General features: G+C 41.1%; 1 protein-coding gene across 4 annotated transcripts in view; it reads right to left on the bottom strand.

The window, feature by feature from the left end:
• Nucleotides 1-19,059, bottom strand: part of MYO6 (myosin VI) — a 160,461-nt gene that overhangs the window by 108,940 nt on the left and 32,462 nt on the right. The gene's annotated exons all lie outside the window — the stretch shown is intronic.

Here is a 19,059-nt window from a genome sequence, read left to right as displayed (position 1 = left end):
TCCCATCACTTCATGGCAGATAGATGGGGAAACAGTGGAAACAGTGGCTGACTATTTTTCGGGGCTCTAAAATCACTGCAGATGGTGATTGCAGTCATGAAATTAAAAGAAGATTACTCCTTGGAAGGAAAGTTATGACCAACCTAGACAGTGTATTAAAAAGCAGAGACATTGCTTTGTCAACAAAGGTCCGTCTAGTCAAGGCTATGGTTTTTCCAGTGGCCATTTATGGATGTGAGAGTTGGACTGTGAAGAAAGCTGAGCACCGAAAAATTGATGCTTCTGAACTGTGGTGTTGGAGAAGACTCTTGAGAGTCCCTTGGACTGCACGGAGATCCAACCAGTCCATCCTAAAGGAGATCAGTCCTGGGTGTTCATTGGTAGGACTGATTTTGAAACTGAAACTCTAATACTTGGGCCACCTGATGAGAAGAGCTGACTCATTGGAAAAGACCCTGATGCTGGGAAAGATTGGGGGCAGGAGGAGAAGGGGACGACAGAGGATGAGATGGCTGGATAGCATCACCGACTCAATGGACATGGGTTTGGGTGGACTCCGGGAGTTGGTGATGGACAGGGAGGCCTGGCGTGCTGAGGTTCATGGGGGTCACAGAGAGTTGGACACAACTGAGCGACTGAACTGAACTGAAAGAAAGTTCTATATTCTTCAGAAACTAAACATCCCAGTTTATTTCAGAAGCTCAAAATTTCTTTTACAGATGTTAAAATATCAGAATGCAACAGCAAGATATTCATTATGCCAGGTGATTTAAATTTTCCATACCCTGAGACTAATAATAAGATTTTATTTATTGTCCAATGACTACATCCTGACCACTAGATAATTAATGCTAGACTTAAAAGATACTTCTGGAAAGTTTATCAGTCTTTCAAAAGTGGAGTCTGTGAAAGGTTGAAGACTTTTTCACCTTCTCCACCAACAGGCAACGTTAGCCTCCCAATAAGGGGCTAATGAAAAGGACAATCATATTTCAAGAAACCACACTGGTCCTCAAGTTAAGGAAAGGCCTTTACTCCAGGGTCACCCTACCTATGTAAAATGGCTCCACTCTGCTCAAAGTAAAACATTCTGCAGCTTAAATTGCAGGCCCTTGTTCCATGTGACTCAGATTTGTTAGGAAGTAAAAGTTTCTGTGTGAGCAAATCCACAGTCTAGACTGTGAAATAATATCATTCATCAAGAGGATAAGAAGTCTGAAAATCCTTTAGGCCTTTAAACACATCTGTGACATCTCTGGCATTTGAACTCTCCAGGAAATCAACCCTGAATATTCACTGGAAGGACTGATGCTGAAGCTCTAACACTTTGGCCACCTGAGGCAAAGAGCCAACTCATTGGAAAAGTCCCTGAAGCTGGAAAAGACAGATGACAGGAGAAGAAGGGAGCAACAGAGGATGAGATGCTTGGATGGAATCACCGACTTGATGGACATGAGTCTGAGCAAGTACCAGGAGTTGGTGACGGACAGGGAGGCCTGGCATGCTGCAGTCCATGGGGTCGCAAAGAGTCAGACACGACTTAGCGACTGAACAACGACAACAAAAATGTCCCAAAACACGAGTTGAATATTTTCACTTACTAACAGCAGAGCTGTTTTAAGAGGTGGCCGCAAGTCCAATCCAATTCAGGCCACCATTCTCCTGAGACAGCAACTCATTAAACAAACAAATGAACAAACGAATGCTATGATCAGGAGGAAAAAACTCAGAGAAACACAAAAATTTTAAAGGAAGGGGAGAAGGTGATGCTTCATTGTCATTTCTACCACCCTTCCATAAATGAGCCAACATAATCCAGGACACTCAGTGAAGTTCTCAGGTAATTTATAAGGCTAAGAACTTGGTGGAGTTTTGTTTTGTTTTGTTTTTGGCTGCACCAGGTCATAGCTGTGGCATGTGGGGTCTAGTTCCCTGACCAGGAATCAATACTGGGCCCCTGCATTGGGAATATGGAGTCTTACCCACTGGACCAGCAAGGAAGACCCAGTGTGTGCTTGTTTGTTTTAATTGTACGAACTAGGGTTGTGTGTGTGCATGCATGCACACATATATCACACAAAACAGGGACTGAACACACACTGACTTTTCTTCTCACAACTGGGATGGAGCTCATTCAGCCTGTCAAAGGAAACTACAGAATCACAACATTTCACATACCCTCACTATGCACAGACATCACAGTCAATCACTCCAACACGTTATCTCAGTTCACTTTTACAGCTCTGGGAGGCAGCTACCATCCCTGTTCTGAAAGTGAGGTTCGGAAGTTTGGGCAAGTTAGCCAAATACAGACAACTGAGAAACGAGTGTGGAGGATTAGAATCCCGTGTGACCACATCCAAATTTATAGTCACTGCGCTACGCAGCTCCGCTTCGTCAGGACCGCTGGGCACACGGTGGTGTGTGTGAGACAGCAGACCTGGAAAAACACCTAGCTGGATAATACTGTGCCGTCCTGACCTGTTTTTTAATGGCGTAAGAAAGGAACGAAGGTTAAAAGATGTATATGTAAAGGCTCTATGAAAACCTTCTTACTACTTCTTTCATGAACATTAAAATGTTTATTATTTCTTATTTGTAAAGTCTTAACTCAGATTTAGATTCTTTAATGGGCAGACTATGCTGCTGCTGCTGCTAAGTCGCTTCAGTCATGTCCAACTCTATGCGACCCCATAGACAGCAGCCCACCAGGCTCCCCCATCCCTGGGATTCTCCAGGCAAGAACACTGGAGTGGGTTGCCATTTCCTTCTCCAATGCATGAAGGTGAAAAGTGAAAGCGAAGTCGCTCAGTCATGTCTGACTCTTAGTGACCCCATGGACTGCAGCCCACCAGGCTCCTCTGTCCAGGGATTTTCCAGGCAAGAGTACTGGAGTGGGGTGCCATCGCCTTCTCCAGGGCAGACTATAGGGAAGCACGATCCAGAACTTTCTGGCTTGGGTGCTCTGTGCTGAGAGATGAACATGATGATTGCTGCTGCTGTTCCTGCAGTTCACTCACTGAGTCGTGTCCGCCTCCTTTCAACCCCGTGAATTGCAGCATGCCAGGTTTTCCTGCCCTTCACTAAAACATGACATGTGGCGTTAATTCTGTCTGCCAGTTAATGCTGCATTTAAATGACTAACAGAGAGTCAGAGGGATAGTCAAAAGGACTGGAGTTTTTCACTGGAATTTTTCATTTTATTGATTCAGTTATAAGATATTTTTATTGTTTCTTTCTGAACTGTTACATCAGTAAAAATATGCAATAAGAATGTTCAGATATTCTAATTGACAGCAACTACTTCCAACCCTACTTTACAATATGCTTTGAAGACAGTATCTACCAAAATATCTGCAAAAATTCAATTCTTCTCACTGTTTAAAATAATCAAACATTCCTCGAGTTTTCATCACCACATGGACTTACCAACCTGTATCTGTGCCCATATATTCTGCTTTCTTGTCTATTACTGAGGCCGAATGAGTCTTCCTCATACCTAAGACCAATTCCTCTATTTATCCACCAGATCCTACCCCCTTGGGCCACACACAGACAGAGCTGCTATCTCTGCTTCTCACCCATCTCTCCCTCTTCACAACTGGACTACCCTCCCATTCACCGTCCACACTCACTGCCTCCTTTCCTCTCTTCTCCTCCCCTCCTGAGCCCCTGCATTAGCAGACTTCATCCCTTCGCTGGAGGGTCACCAGCAACCCCTCCATACTGCTCAAGACCAGGTCTCAGTCCTCATCTTGCTCAAACCAGCAGCTCCCCCTGACAGAGCTTGGGTCTCGCCCCTGAAGCAGCTCCTCACAGTTCTCAGGGTCCTGAGTGCCTCTGGTTAGCTCCCTGGATTGCCTCAACTTCTCTGGCTGGAATCTCCTTTATCTCCTCAAGGTCGGGAACTTCTGGGGAATCGATCCTCAGGCCTTTTCTCTTATCTACTCTCATCCCCCATCAAGTTTTATCTCACCTAGTCCTAAGGCTTTGTGCATTACCCACCCACATGCTGATAACGCCCAAGTTTCCACCGCAGCTGACTCCTCTCCCCTCGCTCCAGACGTCCAACGCCCTGAAATAAACGCAAGCCTGCTTCGCATCAGTTCAGTTCAGTCGCTCAGTCATGTCCGACTCTTTGTGACCCCAGGAATCGCAGCACGCCAGGCTTCCCTGTCCATCACCAACCTCCAGAGTCCACCCAAACCCATGTCCATTGAGTCGGTGATGCCATTCAGCCATCTCATCCTCTGCTGTCCCCTCCTCCTCCTGCCCTCAATCTTTCCCAGCATCAGGGTCTTTTCCAATGAGTCAGCTCTTCGCATCAGGTGGCCAAAGTATGGGAATTTCAGCTTCAACATCAGTTCTGCCAATGAACACTCAAGACTGATCTCCTTTAGGATGGACTGGTTGGATCTCCTTGCAGACCTAGGGACTCTCAAGAGTCTTCTCCAGCACCACAGTTCAAAAGCATCAATTCTTCAGCTCTCAGCATCACTCTTTAGGAAAGAGCAGCCACCTCCACCTTCTATCCTAAAGTGGCCTCCAACCTCCCCTTTCGATGCATCCTCTCTTGGTCCTCTTCTCATCAGAGGACAATGTCACCCTCACTCGTGTATGAGCCACAAACCGTGAAGTCCTCCTCAGCTCGCCTTTCCCTGCATTCTCCATCTAGTCCTTCAGCAAACCCTCTTGGCTCCATCTTCAAGTTCCAGCCAGAACCTGGAAGGGTCTCACCAGTGCAACGGGCTCCACCCCAGCCCGAGTCCACATGGCCTCTCACAAGACTGCCGCGGCGGCACCTGGCAGGGCTCACCTTCCCTCTCCTTCGCCCACATGGATCAGGGCTGGCCCAGCAGTCAACCCGATCCTTTTATAACTCAGGCCAGTGCCTATCTCTGTTCCACTCTCTCTAAACGCCTCCCACCACTCACATAACACCTAATTCTCCCCAGAGGCCCACAAGACCCTTCACAAAAGCCCTCCCTTGCCCCACCCCTGAGGCTACCCCACCTGCTACTTCACTCATGCTCTGTACTGTTTCTTGAACACACTATTAGCGTTAGTCGCTCAGTGGTGGCCGACTCTTTTGCAATGCCATGGACTGTAGCCCGCCAGGCTCCTCTGTCCATGGGGTTCTCCAGGCAAGAGTACTTGAGTGGGCTGCCACTCCCTTCTCCAGGGGATCTTTCCAACCCAGGGATCAAACCCAGGTCTCCTGCACTGCAGGCAGATTCTTTACCAGCTGAGCCACTAGGCCTGCGTTTATTTCAGGCCTCTGGTCTTTACCGATGAAACCCCTCTGCGTGAACAACACAGCTTTCTCCAAACCTCCTTCAGAACTTTGCTTCACTGTCACCTTCTCAGGGAGGTGTCCTTCACCATCTCACTAAAAGAGAAACCCCACCCATCCACCGAAACCAACACCCCTTAACACTCCCCTCGACTTTGTAATTCATATAGTACTCACCATCTGACATACTAATTACATATTTTGGTTATTTAGAATATCAGCTTCTTCAATCCAGAGGCTTTATTCACTGCTATAAATCAAGATGCTTAGAACAATGCTTGGCACAAGATAGGTATCTGTTATACTGACAAATTAATTCTATAGTCTCACCAACTATAAAACAGGAAGGGTCATTGCAGTGAGACTCAAAATCAAAACCTGAGCCACCTGACACGGCAGGGTGCCTACTCCAGTCCCACTGGAGCGAGCAGCAGGCCTCTGGAGCACTGAAGACAGACGAGGGAGAGCCACTTGCACCCGAGGGCCCTCGGGATGGGAACGTCAGCCTTTCTCAGCAGCTCCCAGGCCCAGCTGATTCGTTAGGGAGCACAGCTCATGGTGGTTGTTTCCGAATGGTATGTTAACCCATTCACATGTGTTCAGCCTCACACCAATTCTCTATTTTCTTGGGTTAAAGATAAGGGCCGATGTCACATGTCTCCTCTAACTCCAATATAGAGCAAACAAGAACCAAGAAGAAGGCGGTGAATGTCACTGTGACCCAGGCAGTCCTGCTCCACAGGACATGGGACCATGAAGCATCATCTGATGCAGTGGAACTCACTGTCAACAGAGCTGGGACTCCAACAGAACACTCTTAATAACCACAAAGGCTCAGAGAAAGAAGTTTTTCAACAGAGCAGAAATTCTGTTTTAACTTTTAATTAAAGTCACAGAGTAAATATATCTCAGATGCTTGAGTTAAAAAAAAAAAGCAAACAAGCAAGTGTAAGAGAAACAATAAATCTTTTCCACAAAATCAGACTTCAACCAAATGTCCTAGGATTATGAGGTGGGAGCCTGAGTCAACCATATACTGTTCAATGATATCTTCTAACAGGAACTGCACCAGGTTTCAAAGGACAAACTGAAACATATTTATGGACTTCAGGAGTCATTCTTCTTTCTCGACTACCAACCACTAGTAGGACACGCAACCATTATAGCACTAAAATGTTAAATCGCTGACAAATCCATTCCAAAATAACTCATATGGAGAATATTGAGTGATTCAGCTAATTTCATTTCTTCTCACTTTTATATTTGGAGTAACTATACTTATCTTGTGGCTTCCCAGGTAGCTCAAATGGTAAAGAATCTGCCTGCAATGCAGGAGACCTGGGCTGGATCCCTGGGTTGGGAAGATCCTCTGGTGAAGGGCATGGCAACCCACTCCAGTATGCTTGCCTGGAGAATCCCATGGACAGAGGAGCCTGGTAGGCTACAGTCCATGGGGTCACAAAGGGTCGGACACGACTGAGCGACTAACACTTTCACTTTTCATACTTAACCATTTGAAGTAGTCATAAGATGATGAGGCTGTATGAGTATTTTAAGAACATGCCTTCCTACAAAATGTAATTTTTTCAGTAGATAACATCAAACAATTATGGACCAAACATAACACATCCTAAAAACTCCAAAAACTTACAAAGTTATCTCCCACTGCCATTTAAAGAATTCATACTGATTATGTTACAGCAGGGTCAGGGGAGAATAACTAAGGTAACAATATCCCAGGTGCCCAAATGCAGGGGTGAGGAGGGAGGTGGTCAGAAAACCAGTACTGCAACTGCCCCAAAGAGTTACAATGTGGGTAAAGTTAGTAGTCTACACCATCTTCTCTTTCCTCACCTTTCTCCACCTAAGAACACTAACTTAGCCATCCAAACAGGCAAAAAATCAAGACACAGTGGCTATCTTAACTCCTTGAAGTGAAGATTCTAACCCCAACCTACACAGATCTTACTTGTTGGTAAGTAAATTAGGAGGAGGGGAAAAAAAACCAAAGGAAGTATTTTCCTGCTTTATAAACAGCTTCATAAACAAGTCTACATCTGCCTGCCTTATAAACTCCTAGGGCTTATACATTTTTTAAAACATTAATTTGAAAATTCCAAACACTGATGACATTGACAATGTTCACGTTGCTTCTGGATCTATCACCCTGTTCCTCTCCTGCCTACAAACACCTGTGTTCTTCCCTGGCCCTGCTGTTCTACACAAATAAGAGACCAGAGACCAAAGTAAAATAGTCTCATATGTGAGCATTAAGACAGGATGACTCTGGCCACCTGAATTAACAGGGGGGGGGGGGGGGGGTGCGGGCGGGGTGTGACTTTAGATAGAGAGAGTGATGTAAGCTGGGTTTCAAAAGTCCAAGGATTTCAACAAATAGAGAATCAGGGAGGGGCATTCCAGACAAATGAAAGAGCAAAAGGAGAAATTCAGGACTGCGAAGCTGAAACCAGAGGGTACTGAGAAGAAGGAGAAAAAAAATAGCTGGCAAGACAGATCCATGCCGAAGAATAAAGGGCCTTAACTCTTCTTAATTCTTTACTCCACAGGCAATGGAGAGCCATCTGATTAGATCTGCATGAGAAAGATCACTGTGTTCTGGTAGAAGAGACTGTACTTAAGACACCAATAAGATGAGAGGAAAAAAAAAAAAATCCAAACTCAAGCAGCGTCAGATAGAGTGACAAAATAGGATGGAAACCAGAGAGCAATAAATAATTAGTGAATGCATGAACCGACAAAAAGACAGGACAGGCTGTTTCAGACAAACTTAAAAGAACACTGACCGTTACAACCTGCGGGACTGTACACATCCTCCAATCAGACATGCTCACTGCTGGCCATCCAACCCAGCAATTCCCACAAATGTGCCCGAAAAGTAAGTTAAGGAAACATGGTAACACAACAGATTCTCAAAACATGGATACAAACACAAACACTTACCAGTTGGCAAAGTTTATGTGAAAATTAGATACCTTTTTAAAGGTAGATTTTTATTTAAAAAGTATAAGCAGCAAAACAAATCAAACACTGTAACTGGGATTCCCCTGTGTGGAAAAATATACCTGGATTTTTTTATTTTTCTGAGCAAGACTTGAGACAAACACAATTTATACACTGCTATGATCCCTCATACAAAGTGCTTTATGAAACTACAATGCTTTTGTCAAAGCACTTAAAGAGTTAAACAAGGAACTTTTCACAAACAAAATTAATTAATCATTCTAAAACTGTAAAACAGTGACTACACGATCCAAACATTCGTACATCTTCCCAGCTCATAAAACATGACATCTCAAAGAAATGCTACTTCCAGGGTTAAAGGGCTTCAGTTTCCCTAAACAGAGTGAAAAGTAAGTGAGTTGTTTTGTTTTTTAATCAGCTCTCATGGCGAAAACCCTCTCCTCCATTGCTCTTTGGGCATTTTGCCTTTACTCCAACATAGCTATGAATGGTTTCCTTTAAAGCTGCTGCTTTCCACCTACAGCAAAATTCAATCTTGAGTTTTTACAGTATCAACTTTATTTGTAAAGTTCCTAGTTGTTAAGGTCCAAAGACTTTAAATCAGAGTAGTTCTTGTCCTCAGTTACTATTCTTATAATCACATGCATCTTGTGGACATAAAATTACACAGTAATTATTCAACAATTAAAATTCAACTCAGCTACAATTTAGTCTCAATTCACAAGAATTACTGTCTTGTAACAGAATCCTCTAGAACCACTGAATACTCTTCATGAATTTCTTCTCTCCCTGATTTTGGTCTTCTTTTCCTTCAGTTTAAGCTGTTTCCTTCAAGTTGCATGAATTACAATCTTCCCACAAGTCCTGTGCAATACTGATAGCACTTCATGAAGATGCACTTTATATTAACTTTTTATTAAATTGATCAAAGAACAGGGTATTTAAACCAAATATACTACTTTAGAAGGCTTATATAACCAATCCCAGGGCCCCATCCTCCCCTCTCCCCTCTCCCCTCCCAGCCAGCTGCTTTCTGGACCTGCAACTCAGCATCACCTCGGCATCCTTCCCCTCCCTCCTTGGTACACGCTGGAGCCCGTTCACATCCACCTTCACAGTCAGTGATAGACTGAACACACACATACACACACTGAATTCTAGGATGAAAGTCGTTTTTCTTAAGGATTTCAAAGGTGTAACAATTAGCATCCAAGGACTGTTCTATCTTTCAGATTCCCCATCACTTTATACTCTTTTTTTATCCCCTCAAAACTGCAAGTTTCAAGGACTGAAACTCCCCGAGGACATGCTAGGTGTGGGGTACTTGGATTCGCTGAGCTATACACTCAGGAGAGGACATTCATGCTGGAGGCACAAGTCACAGGAAAGTGACAACTCCTCCGGTATTACTTCTTTAAAAAGCCCCATTGCTCGCTTTCTGACAGTGCTATAATCTGATGCTGCTCCTCCGAGTCCGCTCTCTTTCTCCTCCTTTCTATCATGCATCCCTCACCTCTTTACTCCACCTAAATGTCCCCCATTGAACTCTCTATTCCTGTCGCCGAAATTTTTATTTCAGTAATCACATTTCTAATTTCCCTCCACCGTCTTTGCTTGTTGCTGTGTGTTTTCCTACTGTTTCTGTTCTTTCTCTTTCATGGGAAGGCTTTTCCTCAACACGTTTCTTTTCCATTCACATTTACACAGCACGAGAAGGCTCTGACAGAAGCTCTGTAATCACCCGGAGGGCAGTCTTCATCCTCAAGTACCCAGGCAGGACTCAGCCTCTCTGTGGGCCTGAGCCGCTGGTGGTGTTCACCTTACTCTGGTAAAGCTCCGTTTTCCAGACAACAAGGTCTCTGTCTCTGGCGAGACAGTTATGGAACCGGAGGCCTCGCCTCTTCACATGCAGACTTCCAGCCAAGCCCACCAAACTCTGCCCCGAGCCTCCACCCTCACCTTCCGCACTAACCAAAACCCCCGAGCCCGAGGCCTTGCAGGGATTCTTCAGTTTTACCTGATCTGCTCTTGTTGGGTTTTGTCTCTGCAAGATCTTAGAATACAGATTCCTCCACTTAACTAAGTCAGTTTAACACTCCTTTATCCAAATTTGCTGAAATTCCTCATCTACCACTCACTGCCTTCTTCTAATCTTCATGCCCTTATAGACTGATACCTTTACTCCTGTGCTCTTTAATAAAGTCTCAGGAAAGAGAGAACAGATAAATGTAAGCAAACAAGAAATTCATATGTAACAAAGAAAAAATGTTATAATTCATAATTATTATAAAATAATTCAATAATTATTTTCATCATCACATCAGGGGTGTTTAACAAGGCCTATTAATCTGACAACTTTGCAACATTTGAAATTTTAACCACTGTTTTTTAAAAAGCCCCAATACTTAATATTAACACATTAATAATTATTTAAGAGTTTTTTCTTAACTTAATTTTTTAAAGTTTGCCATTAACTGGCTTCCCCAGTGGCTCAGCAGTGAAGAATCCACCTGCAATGCAGGAGACACAGGAGACACGAGTTCTATCCCTGGGTTGGGAAGGTCCCCAGGAGGAGGGCATGACAACCCACTGCAGTATTCTTGCCTGGAGAATCCCATGGACAGAGGAGCCTAGTGGGCTACAGTCTAGAGAGTTGCAAAGAGACGGCCACGACTGAAGTGACAGAGCACAATTAAATGCATTTCACGTAAGTAAATTCTGGTGAGCTCAGTGACTTGTATTCTACTTTTCATTATAACACTGGGAATGTTCTCCCTAAGAGGAAAGAGGCTTAATCCCAGGGTAGAGTAAAACCATTTAGTATCTTTTAAATGTTAAAATCATGAAAAGAAAATTAGTTTCACAGAAATGTTAACTGAAATACTCAAATACATACAATAGACGAAAATGCACAATAAATGAAAAACACAAGACCCAGAAGGCAGCAGAGCCACTGCTCCTGCCCATCACTCTTACATGGTGTGCCCACCACACAGTACCAATCCCACAGAAGGCCTACAACTTGGGCATTTGTGCTTTACTTCAGTATTCTCAAATACTACTTTCTAAGATTCAACATCTGGATAACTACAGATGTAGAAAGATGCAGGAAACTTCAGAGAAACTATGTGTGGTATGGTGCTGTGTGTGCGCGTTCACTCTGAATAAGCATGAGAGAAAACATTAATGTCATCTTTTGGTTAAGACAAAAATACAGGTTTAGGATATTAAATTCTCTGGCACAAATTCTCCCTTATTAACTCTGCAAAAATAATTATACAGTCCAACCTATCTTCTAGAGAATAATCTAATTTTACCTTGTTAACAAGATACTGACAACCCATAACATCATCCAGTGTACCCATTAATATCAACAGAGCAAAATCAGCTAGAACATGCTAGATTGGATCAAGCCATTTAATAAATTCATCTAAACTCAAAACTTAAAAACCAAGAACCAAATAACAACAGAGACTGGTGGACCAACTCTTCATCAGAATATCAGAATTAACTGTTTCTGCAATAATGAACAATCAATGACCTATGTTATTGTCTTCATTTCCAAAAACAAAGGCAGAGAAAAGTTAAGTGACTCATCCATAGCTATAGAACACTGAACAACAGGACAAGGCTACTCTTTGTCCATCCATCTGCTTTCCATTAAACTGTGCCAGCCCTTCCACTTTCTTTCAAAAATCTGTTTCGACCAGAGCCACAAGAAAATTCTGCATTTTAATATACAGTACTTAACATTCAATTTTTGTTTATTCCCCAAAAAGATTCAACTATGCACTTTTAACTATATTGCTGACAACCATTCAGAAACAGCAGATAGTGTGGCTCAAGAGAAAACTTTTTAAATGTTCAACCCAAATGCTTCTACTTCATAATTAATCTAAGATTCTTATAACGGATCAAAATGAAAAATACTTTTTTCATTCTTATATCAGCTAAAAAATCGGTCTCTTTGATGAAGTACTTTTAGTAATGGAATAAAATCAAGAGGAAAAGATCTTACAGTACCTCTCTAAGTGCCAAAATTATTTTTACCACCTAATGTAATATATATTATTTCACTTTAATCATATACCATTATAATTTAAATTTTTTTCAGAGATTCAGGTTTCACAGCAGATACAATTTTATCCTATCATCAACAGGATCACAAACATTATACATATTAAGTTCATTAATTCTTCAAAATATAAAATCTCATCTAAGAAAAAAAAACCACAAACTGAGCAACAGATCAAAATAAGAAATTCAACAGGACTCCAAAATTTTTCTAACTATAACAATTATTTTTTATAATTAAAAATTTGGCCATTATGCTACTGCAGAAGAAAAATCTAGTAATTAAAAATGTCATAGCAGTTGCATAATTGAATCTGTACTTTATAATTTACTTATTACCATAAAAAAATCCAGAAACTTAACATCAATGATAAGCTCCTATAAAAATTAATATGAACAAGTCTTCAATCTAATAACCCAAAAAATGCAAATTAAAATGAGATGCCATTCTTGTCTACAGAATTAGAAAAAAACTTTTACTGTAATAACTAATTTTTGCTAAAGAAGTTATGATGGAACTTACATCTTCAAGCATCGTTGTGAAAAACATAAACTGGTATTACAGTTCTGAAAAGCAATACAACTGTATGCATATATCAAGAGTCTTAAGGGACTTCCCTGCAGATCTTGGGGTTAGTACTCCCTGCACCTACTCCCAGGGGCAAGGGTTCAATTCCTGGTTGGGGAACTAAGATCCTGTATGTCGTTTTAAGAATGCTTAGACTTTTCTTATTTCTAGGCATTTATACTTAAGAAAATAGTGAGAAGTTTAGCTAAATTCTCTAAAGTACTTACCAAAAAAAAAAAAAAAAAGATAATGAAGAGAAAAATAAAACAGAAAAACAAAGAAAAATCTTAGAAATAAACTAAATGTTTCATAATAAAGGAATAAAGGACAATTATCTAAATTATAGTGTGTAATTCAGGATTTGAGGAGTCAAAACCACAGGTCTGAATCCAATAAGAACCACTCTGAAAAACTATAATGTAGTGATTTATAAAGGAGTGATACCTACCAACACTGTTATTGTGAGGATTAAATGAAATACCACATATCTCAACAACAGTAACATGTACTTTTTTCACGTGCTAACATGTTTAGGACTAAGATGCATTTACCAATCAAAGGTGTGTCATGACTTAATTGGCAGTGTTTTTTTCTTCTCTTTCAGCAGTACATAAAATAATTATGTACTTTAGAATTGATGGTTATTAGGATGGAATTTAGATTCAGTGAAACACGGCAATGGACTGCAGAGCCTGGCTCAAGTTTGCAAGGCATAGCACGCATTACAACTGGCGCCTTGACCCAGTCATCTGGATGGCAGGTGAGCCTGCAGATCCTCTGGCAACCTCCCTCAGCCCATCAGGTGAATGCTCCGAACACGCAGAGGACCTCCCATGACTATTTTCAGTTGAAGTCTATGCTGCATATGAAGGAGTATCACATTGCCTTAACTGTCTTCATTTCTTTAACAGGATGGCAAATGCTTATTTCTTTGGGTAACTACTTTTTCTCACCTCCTTCTCCAGCCATCCTCAACCCAAGTATAATACTCCAGGCTGAGCTGACCCCCAAGCCATTGCTTGATCCCCTTCCTCTGACAGGATCATTTCAGAACCAAAGCTCTAGCATCAGTTCTCTCTGAAGCTTCTCCTGCCTCAGCCCAATCTCTTCCCTCGACTCTTTCTCATATTTAGTCCCACTTTATCCCACATAAAATCTTCCAATAGAGCATGAGAAAATGTTGTTATACTAGTGTTTACTTAAGCTCTTCCCCCTAAACTGAAGCATCTAATGATGAAGACATCTGATGTGTATATGTGTATCCTCAAGCCAAGGACACATCAAACCTTCTATAAATGTTGCATACAGAGAGGGGTTTAGAGTGCAACATACCTAACATGCAGAACTAACTATACCTTGTATACTCCAGAAATATAATTGGCATCAGAAATCAATTTTTTAGCCCTACATGTTTGTCATAAAATATGAAGAGTTCAACTTTTCTTATATACTTCATTTAGCCAACATTTTCTCAAAAGAAAACAGTCAAGGAGTTAAAGCAACACATATTTTACACAGCCCTCAAGCAAAGAATTCCACAATTCATCCTGAGGATAGAGCAAACTTGATAATAAAATTCACAAACAGAGATACAAAAATCCTAAACAAAACATCAGCAAACCAAATCCAGTAATAAATAAAAGTATAATATATCACAACCATATTTGATTTGCTCTAAGAATGCAATTTTGTTTCAATAATCAAAAATCAATGAAAAGTTACTCAAAAGTATAATGGATGGCAAAAGCAGCACAGAAAATAACATTCAACACTGTAATCATCAGAGAAATACACCTTAAAATCCCAATGAGATACTACTATGCATCTGCTAAAAAGGCTAAAATATTAAAAAATGATACTCCCAAATGTTAGCAAGCATGCAGAACAATTAGAACTCTCATATACTGTTTAACATACTATCTGAAATCCTACTTCTAGGAATTTACCCAAAAGAAATAGCCACACAAAGACTTATAACCAAATGATGACAGCAATTTTTTTTTAATTGCCCCAAACTGGAAACAATTCCAGTAACCACTGACAGATAAACAGATAAACAAAATCTATATGATGGAAAATTACTCAGTAATAAATAAGACTGAAGTGCTCATAGCCAACAGGAATGAAATTCAAAAGCATTAAAAAAAAAAGACACAAGACACCAGGAATATATAGTGATACCATTTACGAGCAAAATGAATCTAAAATAACAGGAATCAGATTATGGAAGGGATCATACTGACTGCAAAGGGGAATGAAGGCACTTTGGGGGGAAAGGGAGCTATTCTAAATCTCAAACTATACTCCTAAAAAAGTGAATTTTATTGTATGTAAACTATACCTCCATAAACTTGAATTTTTTTTTTAAATCAACTATTAGGATTCATTAACACTACAAACATCTGGTAAAATTCAACAGCCAATTGTGATTTTTTTAAAAAAAGAAACCCTCAGAAAACTAGGAAGAAAACATAAATTCTTTAATTTTATCTAACCAACTATGAAAAAAGAGAAATGATACGTATTGGTTAAACATAGAAAGTTTCTCCTTTAAAAAGACACGCTGCGTAATAAGGAAGCCTGTTACCACCACCTCACCATTTTAGCTGAGGTCTTAGCAGATTCAGTAAGGCAAGGAAAAAGCAAAAGGCATGGGGGCTGGAAAGGAAACAATAAAACTCTTATTTACATATCTGACTATCTACAAAAAGATATTTTTCAAATCTACAAATTACAGTAACAGTAACTGAATTAAGTAAATGTGTGAAATAAATCACACATCAATGTACTGAGTGGTTTACATTTTTGCACATGAACAGTAGTTTAAAAATTAAAAATATTAGGGACTTCCCTGGAGGCCCAGTGGTTAAGACTTTGCCTTCCAATGCAAGGGGCATGGGTTCAGTCCCTGGTCAGGGAACTGAGATCCCACATGCCTCATGATTAAAAGCCAAAACATAAATCAGGAGCAGTATTGTAACAAATTCAATAAAGACTCCTTAAAAATGGGCCACAATAAAAAAAATCTTTAAAAAACAATTTTTTTAGATATTATTTATAACAGCACCAAACACCACCAAATACCTAGGAATAAATCTATTTTAGAATACGTCCATCCCCCCACAAAGATACTTAATTACAAAGCTAAAACAGTAACTTTCTACGTAAAGTGGAAGACACTACCTTAACCAAATGATCAAAGTTCCAATCAGTTCTTCACATCCCTTCTGTGATACCTCTGCTGAAAACGTACGGCCTAAATCTCACCATAAGAAAACATTAGACAAACTCAAACTGACAGACTTCATACAAAATAGCTAGCTTGAATTATTCAAAAATTTCAAGGTCATGAAATACAAAGAAAGATGACAGGAGACTAAAGCAACTTGACAATCAAATATAAACCAGGATCTGGGGTTTACTCTTGCTATGCATGAACTCTGATTATGACCTGCAAATGTTAGCTAACATTTGGTTATTAGGAAATACACACACAAGTGTTTAGGGGTAAAGGAACAAGGCTCTGTCAGCATAATGAGGGGAATAAAGAAAATGAGGTAAGGTGTTCATTAAGGGAATCTCGGTAAAGGATGTTTTTGTAAAATACAAGAGTTTTTGTAAAGAACTGTTCTTAAAACTTTTCTGAAAGTCTGAGATTAAAGTTAAAAAAGAAAAAACCACATAAGTCAGACTATTACAGAGCAAACTATAAAATATCATTATGAGGAATTAACAAAGACCTAAATAAAGCAACACGCCATGACCCTAGAGGGAAAGACTCAACACTAGATGTGAGTTCTCTGCAGTGACCTCTAGGTTCAATGGATCCCAACTAACATTCCAACAGATCTTTTTTTGGGGGACTTCACAACCTGATTCTAGAATTTATCCAGAGAGGTGAAGGCCAAGAACAGCCAAGACATCTTTGAGAAGAATGAGATGGAAAGGTAAGATTTATTATAAAGCTATGAGACAGAGTGACAACGGTGCATGAACAAAGAGACCAATGGAACACCACAAAGATTCGTGCACCCAACAGGCATACCTGAACACTGGCTTAACAAGAAAAGCAGCAATCCAGAAGAGTAAGCAACGCAGGCAAAGATTAACCTTTCAATAAATGCTACTAGAAAAACTGAAAGACATCTCAAATTTGAAGCCTGCTTTACATCAAACACGACAACTATATACAGGTGAGCTATAAATCTACACATGAAAAGCAAACAATAAGGCTTCTGGAGGTTTCACAGGAGATTATCTTTATGACCTCAGAACAGGGAAGAACTTTAAATGTGGTGGGGAGGGGGGAAGATGAAACACAAAGAAAAAGATGCATAAATCTGACAAGATAAAAATTTATGATCTGAGTTACTACACAATTCTATTTTCCCCCAAAGAAGGCACTTTGGCAGAACTTCCAGTTACTGAGTTATGACTATTCTTCATGATGAGAAAGGTTGCTACTCTGTGTTTCAAATGATTAATTTGGGAAAAACCTCATGGTTAGCACTCAGTGAAATAGTTACTGGGTAAGCCACTAGATAAATAAATGAAAATTTACATTTACTTGATGAAAAATCCATATTTGGAGGACAGAAGTATGCACTTGTATTAACACAGAATGAGTTACAGAGGGACCCCTACATTGTTAACACGGGGGTCTCTCCTCCCAGTTCCAAGGATTAACAAACTGAACAGCAAGGAGCTTTCACCTTCTCTATAATGGTTTCAAAGCACAGAGTATGAGTACTCTTCCATCTCAAGTCGGCTGGTACTCTCTTCCCCAGCTCCATCCTCTTCTTGCTCTTTGCCTCCTCAAGCAGGAACTTCTCTCCTGCTCCTTACTGTCACACCCTGTAGTCTGCTGGTTTTCCCCAGACTGATTTTATTACACTCCTATTTCTGGCTTCAACTTCACCTCCATTTCTCTGTGCCCAACCCTAGTTATTTCAAACTTCCCTCCCAACCCCTCAAATAAAGTCGTCCCTTCAGGATCTCTTAACCACTCACGTAAATCGTCTTTCCACCAGGGCCCTACCGTACGCAAACTCTGATGAACAAGAATTGCATCCCAATTTCTTCCACTTAGTCCTTCACCTTACAGCAGAAATCTGATGCTGCCTTTAAACACAGCCTGCCTTCTGCTGTTCCCTACTTAGGAGATTCACAAATATGAGTCAAGATCATGTAACTGTGGTCCAGTCTAGAAGAGAAATTTCTAACTCTCTCAAAACTGCTAGTAAACACTAAACGATAATAAAAATGACCACAGATGGGTAGATCCTAGACTTGAGTAGGAGAACCTTACTGCTATCATCAAAATAATCAATTTTACTGACCTCTTAACACAGCCCCAGGCCTTGTCTGATTATGGCATGTGTCCGCACCACTGTCACAAGGAGGACGGCTAGAATGCCATCTTAGAGTGGAAATATCCCTCTGTAAGGGGCTTCCCAGGTGGCATTAGGTGGTAAAACCCACCTGCCAACGCAGGAAACATAAGAGACGCAGCTTCGAACCCTGGGTTGGGAAGATCCCCTGGAGGAGGGCATGGTAACCCACTCCAGTATTCTTGCCTGGAGAATCAGTCCCCAAGGACAGAGGAGCCTGGCGGGCTGCAGTCCATGGTGTCATCGCCAAGAGTCAGACCTCACTGCAGTGAAGGAGCACACACAGCACAGCCCTCCGTAAAACATTCCATCATTAAAATAAAGAGCTCAAACACTTACAGAAAAAAAACTAAAATAAAATAAAGGGCTCACCAAAACTCAGGAAGAGACGGGGGCGTGCTCAAAGTCCCATCAGTCCAGTTCAGTCGCTCAGTCATGTCCGACTCTTTGCGACCCCATGAATTGCAGCACGCCAGGCCTCCCTGTCCATCACCAACTCCCGGAGTTTACCCAAACTCATGTCCATCAAGTCGGTGATGCCATTCAGCCATCTCATCCTCTGTTGTCCCCTTCTCCTCCTGCCCCCAATCCCTCCCAGCATCAGAGTCTTTCCCAATGAGTCAACTCTTTGAACAAGGTGGCCAAAGTATTGGAGTTTCAGCTTCAGCATCAGTCCTACCAATGAACACCCAGGACTGATCTCCTTTAGGATGGACTGGTTGGATCTCCCTGCAGTCCAAGGGACTCTCAAG

This window comes from Muntiacus reevesi, chromosome 19 (assembly GCF_963930625.1).
Source record: "Muntiacus reevesi chromosome 19, mMunRee1.1, whole genome shotgun sequence".
Classification (NCBI taxonomy): domain Eukaryota; kingdom Metazoa; phylum Chordata; class Mammalia; order Artiodactyla; family Cervidae; genus Muntiacus; species Muntiacus reevesi.
This window is presented reverse-complemented; position numbering and strand designations above follow the sequence as displayed.